The sequence below is a fragment of the Acartia tonsa genome, chromosome 12, assembly GCF_053477335.1.
Source record: "Acartia tonsa isolate MP-2025a chromosome 12, ASM5347733v1, whole genome shotgun sequence".
Taxonomy (NCBI): domain Eukaryota; kingdom Metazoa; phylum Arthropoda; class Copepoda; order Calanoida; family Acartiidae; genus Acartia; species Acartia tonsa.
The window spans coordinates 12,961,713-12,969,683 of NC_137271.1; positions in this window are offsets into that span (position 1 = coordinate 12,961,713).

Below are 7,971 nucleotides of genomic sequence, written 5' to 3' on the forward strand. Positions count from 1 at the left end.
CAAGATGCCGTGGAATTTTCGGATCCCATAGATAATGGCGGCCATCTCTCCCTTCCAGGACGGGTAGCGCGTCTCAGGGTCGGTTGTCTTGCGTCCCACGGCGGCAATCAGCCTCTCCTTGCCCTCCTGGCATTGACTCAGTATGGCAGAGATGGCGCGGCTGCTGAAATCTGTGGTGAGCTGGAACACTGCTGGTAAATCAAACCTGGGCGGCGCTCGGATGGGGGCCTGTCGGAACTTGTCCTTGAGTTGCAGCAGCTGGGCTTCCATCTCAGGCGTCCAGGTTAGGGCCTTGGCCGTCTTCTGCCGATTCATCTCGTGGGTGAGGTCTGCATACTCTGGGATGAACAGGCGGTAGTATCCAAAGAAGCCCAGCAACGCCAGCAAATCCTTGGGGGTGCTAGGGGCTGGCCAGTCCAAGATGCGGTCAATATAGTCCTCTTGCATGGCTATCCCCTCCCGGCTGAGGGTGTGACCCAGATAATCCACCTTGGACCGGAACAACTTGGTCTTGGCTGGCTTGAGGCGGATCCCTCCCCTGCGGTGGGCTTCCAAGACCTCTCGGAGCCTGGCCAGGTGGGCCCAGGTATCCTGGTGGAAGGTCAGGACGTCGTCAAGGTAGGACTGGAGGTTGGCTGTGCCTAGTGGGTTTAGGACCCCTGCAATAAACCTGGAATAGACAGACGGTGCCGTAGCCAGGCCAAAGGGCATCCTTTTCCATTGATACAAGCCCCTGGGGGTGGTGAAGGCGGTGCAGGGCCGGCTATCCTCAGACACACGGATGGTGTAGTATGCGGCCACCGCGTCTAGAGCACTGTAGACACGGTGCCCGCCAGCTCGTTCCACCAATTGCTGGATCCTAGGCAGGGGGTAGCTGTCCAGCTCCAGACACTTGTTGAGGGCCCTGTAGTCGACGGCCCAGCGGGTGCTCCCGTCCTTCTTCTTGATGGGTACCAGGGGGCTGCTCCAGGCGGAGTCCGACGGCTCTATGACTCCTTCCTGCAGCCAAGTGTCCAGTTGTTTCTCCAGTTCAGCCTCTTGCCGCGGGTTCAGATCCCTAAATCTCTGGCGGATCGGCTGGGTCCCTGGCTTGAGGCGCAGCTGCAATTCAACCACATCTGTGCAGCCGGGGGTAGAATTGGAGAAGACGTCCCGGTATTCTGACAACGTAGTCCAGACCTCCTTCTTGAGCAAGGGGTCCTTGCGTAGGAACTCATTGTCTTCCATCTCCAAGGCCTCCCACAACTCTTGCATGTCTATGGGCTCAGCAGGTTCTTGGACCGAGTGGAGACGCGGGGGAGGCGTATCAGAGACCTCCAGAATGTCAGGTTTGACCAGCTCCCCTGCCACTGGGAGGCCAGCATCCAGCAAGAGGGGCACCTCCCCCTCATTGACCACCAGTACTCTAAACACAGTGGCAGAGCCAGGCCTGTGGGCATACAGGCCCTCTGGAATAACAAGGTCCTCCCCAAACCTCTGTTCTGGGGCAGCTAGTTGAATGGCATCCTTGGTGCGATGGCCTACTAGCTCAACAGGGACTGCCATAACCCCGCGGCCAGGCAGGACCACTCGCTTGGCTGTGCGGAGCTGGGGTGGTTGACCGTCAGTTGGAGTGACAGCGCTCAGCCTATACGTGGCTGGTGAGGGGTCAGCCTTGGCTCCGGGACCCACCGGCCGCGACTTGACGGGCTCGGCTTCTGGAGAGGCTGACGTGTCGGAGCCAGGCTTGGCTCCGGGGGCGTCCGGCCACGATTTGACGGGCTCGGCGCTGGGAGAGGCCACAATGCTGGGTCCAGCTTTGGCTCCGTGGGCGTCCGGCCGCGACTTGACGGGCACGGCGCCGGGAGAGGCTGGGGCCTGAGAGTTGAGTGTGGCTCCGGGTACATCAGACCGCGACTTGACGGGTCTGGACTCGGGCTTGGCTGGTGGACTGGCTGGAGGTCCCAGGTAGAGGGGGCCAGGTGGACACGGCTGGCCGTTGATAAAAATGTCGGAGGAGAAGATTGGTTCTGGAGGGCTGGCAATCTCAGGAAACGTTGTTGGCAGGCTCTCCCTTGGCACCTTGGGCACTGGGGGCAACCCCATGGCTAGCAGGTTAGCTCCCTTGTGTGCGTTGAGCTCAGCGTCCACCCAGTGTGTGCCTTTCTCAACCACACGCGGCTGCTCAGGCAGGGGGCCTGGCAGAGGCCCCTCATAGCTTAGCTCTCTCTCGGCTGTCTCCCGGTCAATGGGGACGCCACGGAGTGGGATAAACTCCCCACGCGCCCACAAGCAAGGTGGTTGCATGTCGAAACAGAGCCTAGTTCCGAACTCCTTGAGAAAGTACCCTCCTAAGTTCAGAGGGTGGGAGAGATTCCGGACCACAGTCACGTGGTATAGATGGAGTATAAGAGTGTGTGAAACTGCCATATATAACTCTTTTAATTTTCCAATTACCTGGAGGGGCTGGCCTTCCTCATTAGCAGTCAGGATCTGGGTGTTGTCCGGAATCAACATGCGTTGCACGCCCATCGCGTGCATGAGGTGCTCAGAAATTACAGCAGACCCTGGTACACGGTTGCCAGAATCAACCATGGCATCAACCTGTACATGCTGGGCAGGGTCAGGAGTAGGAAACCTCACCCTGATATGGCAGGGGAAGTGGAGGTCCTGCCCTTGAGACAAGGGGGCCTCTCGTTCGGCTGGGGTTGGCAGAAACTTTGGTGGTGGCCGCACCGCAGCTATGGTGGTATCGCTTACCATGGTGGCTTAGACTGTAGCTTCGAATCACTAGAGCTTATTAATTATCACTTGGTCAACAATTTTATATTTATTTTTATCACTTGGTTGACATTTTATACACAATGATGTGTTGTTATCACTAGGAGCTCTAGGTGTGATTCTGGAAGCACTGGCAGCAGGGAATGTCCGTCCTGCAAGGTTCAGAGGGGTGACGGCGGTAGGGAATGACCCGTCCTACAGCGCCGCTGGTTCGAATCCCGACAAATGGCGGCAGGGAATGGCCCGTCCTGCAGCGCCTCGGGTTCGAATCCTGGGAGGCAGCGGCAGGGAATGTCCCGTCCTGCCGTGCCTGTGGCTCAAAATCTGCTATCCGTCGCAGTGGTAGGGCTTACTTGTGTGCTGAAGCTGCGCAGCCACACATTGCCTTCTTAGGGAGACCAGCACACAGCTGTCTGTCTCGTAGGTTTGGCCTGGGTGTCCTGGGGCTTGTCCCAGCTACACTTGCCAATTTAGACTCAGTTTTGTAGCCGTCTGAGCTAAATTATCCGGTTGCCGTGGCTGCGCACCTAGCGCTACTCCTACACGACACGGAAAAAGCGTCTTAACTGGCGCTTTTAGCAGGCTAAATCTGCTTGCCGTAGGCCAGAGGCCCACATATTGCGTTCAAAATGATGGAAATTCGACCTAAAAAGGCCGTCTCACGGGTCAGTTGGCGGCTGATTGTCCCCTTACTTGCCAAAGGGTCCAATCAGAGGTAGAATAGGCTAGTTTCTGTAAGGCTCGATTGAAACACGCTGACACCAAGTTCTGGTAAGCCGAGCGTACTCGGCCCACGGGGTAACGAGTTCGGATTCAACGGGCCCTAGCCTTTAAGTATTCTACCAAACAAACAAGCAGGATTCAATCATACAGAATTATATATTTAAACTGAATAATATTTACAAGTTATGTTTACTATATATATACAACAAAAATATGACAATAGTTAGGTTTGAAGGGGGTGTGGGGCGCTAGGGCTTAGCGCCCGACGGTAGACAGGCTGTGGGGGCAGCGGTGGTAAAAGGGGAGGCAGTGCCTCCCGATTATATAAGTGCATGATGGACTCGTGATAGTTGCATGTTCAAGTCCCCTCCCCACATTTAGGCAGGCTTAGTTTGACCGCCGGGTGCGGGGTTAACAGCGGTCATGAGATGGATAGTGATATAATAGGATTAGTGCGGGGGGTTTGTTATCATAAGTCACAGCGAAGCAACTCTGTATTCGGCCTGTCCGTATGGGTGTCGTATTACCACATATGTATTTATTATTAGTAAAATATCTTTTCTATAAATATAGTGTCTGTCCGTATGATGATATTATCTCATATGTTGTTAAAGATAGAGTTAGGAATCCCATTAGCTATTTGGCATATTTAATAACTCCATTTTTGACAATAACACTATTCTTTTGTGATAATTCCCCGAATTAAATAATCTTCATATTTTTCTTTTAAAGTAGTAAGGGTTTTAAGTCTGAAGCTTAATATCTCAATAGCTTTTAAACAGATTTAGTTCTGGCTATTTTCTGATATTTTGAATACAGATCCCCTATAGGCTAGGGACGTAGCCGGTAGTTTAAAATATTAGGAAAAATCCAGAAGTATGTGTGTATGCTGTGTTTTTGTACTAGTTTGTGTGTATGTATGCTGCGTTAATTATGGATAATTTTTTCCTAGTTTTATTTTATACTGTATATATAAATATATATTATAAATGTACTCATCAAAAATATGGATAGCTACGAAGGGTGAGGTCTAATCGGGATAGGATAAGTGCCTTGAAAATTATATAAGAATCTATTAAATAATAATATAGTATCCGACTTGTATAACCTCAAAAATAGCCTAAAACCTTGATATGAACAGTAAAAATATTTGCCTGGAAAGCAAAGCCCAATCGGTCTATCGGCCAGTGATATCTTAAGCTTTATATGGACGGGCAGTAATAATTTTTTTTTGATAAAAAGAAATGTTGTTAGCTTGTTATTGCTATTCTTAGGGATCTCAAGGGATGATACAATGGCAAATAAATTAATAAATATCCCCACTGTGGATCACAAAATTACCCCTTTTGTAGATTACAATTAATGGTTGACACGTTTGGACACTTAACTAAATAAACCAACAAATCAAAAATCATTCAAAGTCCCCTAGTTGTTAAGCCATTAAATAAGAAAACGTTGTAATAAAACTTTGGGGACTAGTATAATAAACAAACCAATGTCCCTACTTATGTACATACTTGTCCTATGTAAGGCTATATAAATTCTTAAATATTACAAATTCAAATACATAGAAACATAATACTTTTGTAATAAACAATAAACATAAAAGAAGCTACAACCCTTAAAACAAGGACAACATTGTTTAAAATTAGCAAAGCCTTTTTTTTCTTACAAATTGCTTCAAAAATGCTTCTATATGTATAAAGAAACATCTACAAATTTGGTCTAGTTATTATGTAACTCTGTCCTAATTTTGGATTGGGTCTTTGAAATCAGCTAATAGCGTCCGAAATATAAATCCCTTCAAAAGAACAGAAAGAAATTTTCTAGCAGACAAAAAGAGTCTCCATCACATAGGCCGGGTAGCAGTCTGGATTATTCTTCTATACTTATACATTTATCATGTCATATATGACAACTTTTATTTAATGCCATATGTAGTCGACATGAACATTGTTAATTTTAACTTTTGATTAACAGGTCTTAATAATATGTCAACTATGACCACTTTTATTGAATACCATTATCATAAAAATCATAGACGTTGCATGATTTGAACGGATGATATTAAAATTATATTGACGGACAGACAAGAAGGGTATCGCAGAGTTGCTTTGCTACAACAACCCTTCAACAACATCCATCTGACAACAACCATACATTTTAATGTCTATTCGTTATCAGGGAATCTTTTCTGCAAGGGTTAAAAAAGTAATGTGACGATTATTTCAATATGGAAGTAATGTACAGGGAAAAGACAATGGATGATAAATTTGTGTCTCCGATGAGATTTTAAAAATATTCTTTCTGTAGATTATATAATAGGTGGAAACGTTTGAACAATGCTAATAAACTAACAAACGAAAAACTAACCCACTTATTTTCAGTTTAAAATAAGGGATGGGGGCTCTTCAGTGCTCAACAAGGTATTTTGTGTGAAAACGCCGGAAAGATTTGACGTCAGCCTTATTTTCCATCTGTTGGTATTAAGTCCCTGACCTGACCGTCAATTATATGTAAAACCAACCCTCCTCTAGTGTTTATACATACTTGCAAGATTATTAAAAGTAATTTGAAAAGCATATTATACTACAACAAAAAAGAAATTCTTCTACATTCATATTTAGTGATTTTATGATAGTACCTACTAAACCTTTTCTATCTTTTTTTTATATAAAAGCATTAGTTAGCTTACACTTAGATGGCATGTTTTGGGGGGTTTTTACATTCGATAAAACTCCATTATCGTTTGTATGTAATAATAGAGTCGGCTAGCAGCAATTAAAGTTACATTTGAGGAAACAATAAAGTTATCAGCTCTAGATAGAACACGTCCAATTTCTTGTATGGGCAAGGTTGCTGTCTATGGCACTTTAACGTCAGGTCCAACAACCAGGGATAACTAAAACTCTTCTTTTCTGTCCAAACAGTACCTCCCAACAGACAACCAACACTTTTATTGCATGACCTTTAACTGGAAATCCTAACTTTTTATGATAATGAATTTTGTTTTTTATGGAGCAAGGCACTACGACGCAACCCAGTCTTTCCCACTTTTGTATTAATTTTGTTGGAACATGATTTCAGTTACGTCATATTTTTCTTTCCCGAAAAAGGGAAGGGGGGAGGGGAAAAAAAGAGATGGGAGAAAAGGGGAAGAGATTTTCTTCCCCCCCTTCCCTTTTTCGGGAAAGAAAAATATGACGTAACTGGAATCATGTTCCAACAAAATTAATACAAAATTGGGAAAGATTGGGTTGCGTCAGGCACTACCCCTACTGGTATGCTTTGAACTTAGGTACATAAGGGGTAAGTCAATGAAATTGATGAGCTTACTAATCATGATAAACAAATTTACCCCTCAAGTAGATCAACACAATTGGTAGAAAAGATTGAACACGTTTAGTTTGATCAATCGAAACCCCCCCAAAGTTTTTAAGAGTTTTTACACTTTGGGTGCCAGTAAAATTTACAGTCCAATGTTCCTTCCCTTCCTAGTTAAGCCTCTTTTACCCTGTAGCTTTATTGTTAAATAGATTAATAGCTAATGGCTAGCCTTGCCTATTTTGGAAATTAAAACTGAAAATATGGTAAATATAAAAACAATTAATTAAAGATTTCAACATTTAAAACCATAAAATTGATATTTTGCGTGTACTTTTTAGTCTTACAAGGGAGGGAAGGAACTTTGGACGTGAAATTATATCATTCATTGACTTAAAAACTTTGGGGACTTGTGACGTCATAAAAATAAGTGATTATCTATTTCTTTTTTAGGGGTTTTCTTTCCTTCTTCTCCTCTCATCTTCCTCATTTTTATGACGTCACATATCTGAATTTTGAGTGACTGTCTCTATTTACATGAAATTATATTGTAATGTAAAATTTTAGAATATATTTTCTCGTATTCATTCGAATCCGGTGGATAGGAACCGGTTCTCATTCATACAAAAAAACTATGTCTAGCATCTCGGCACCTCGGGGCTAAAAAAATGGTTTTAATCTTATAATTGTACATTATATATCCGTGGAAAGCTGTTTATAATACGATGCAAGAAATAACTATTATTTGTATTTTATAGGTAAGTTGGAACAGCCATGATAGAATCATTTAAGGATTTAAAACTTATATTAAGACTTAAATTATGCTGCTTATATGACAGTAAAGTAAGAATGCTTTATTTGCCAAAAATATGTGTAGTTATCATTTTCACCTAAGAATATATTCATAATATCGATGTTATGTCAGTCCACATCTAATTTTTAAACAAGTCTTGAAGTTGACATAATTTGTATATCGATAGAATGTAAACAGTTTTCTTATCCTATTATTTAAAGTAATAAGTTTTATTTTTTAGGTTTTAGATTTCATTTTCAGATATAAGCCTTGAAATTGTTTTAAACTATATTTCTCTATCCCCTATTTGCCTATTCGAATGCAGAGCCCTTTGATGTTAGGGGCACAACCGCAAGTTAGATGTATAGAGC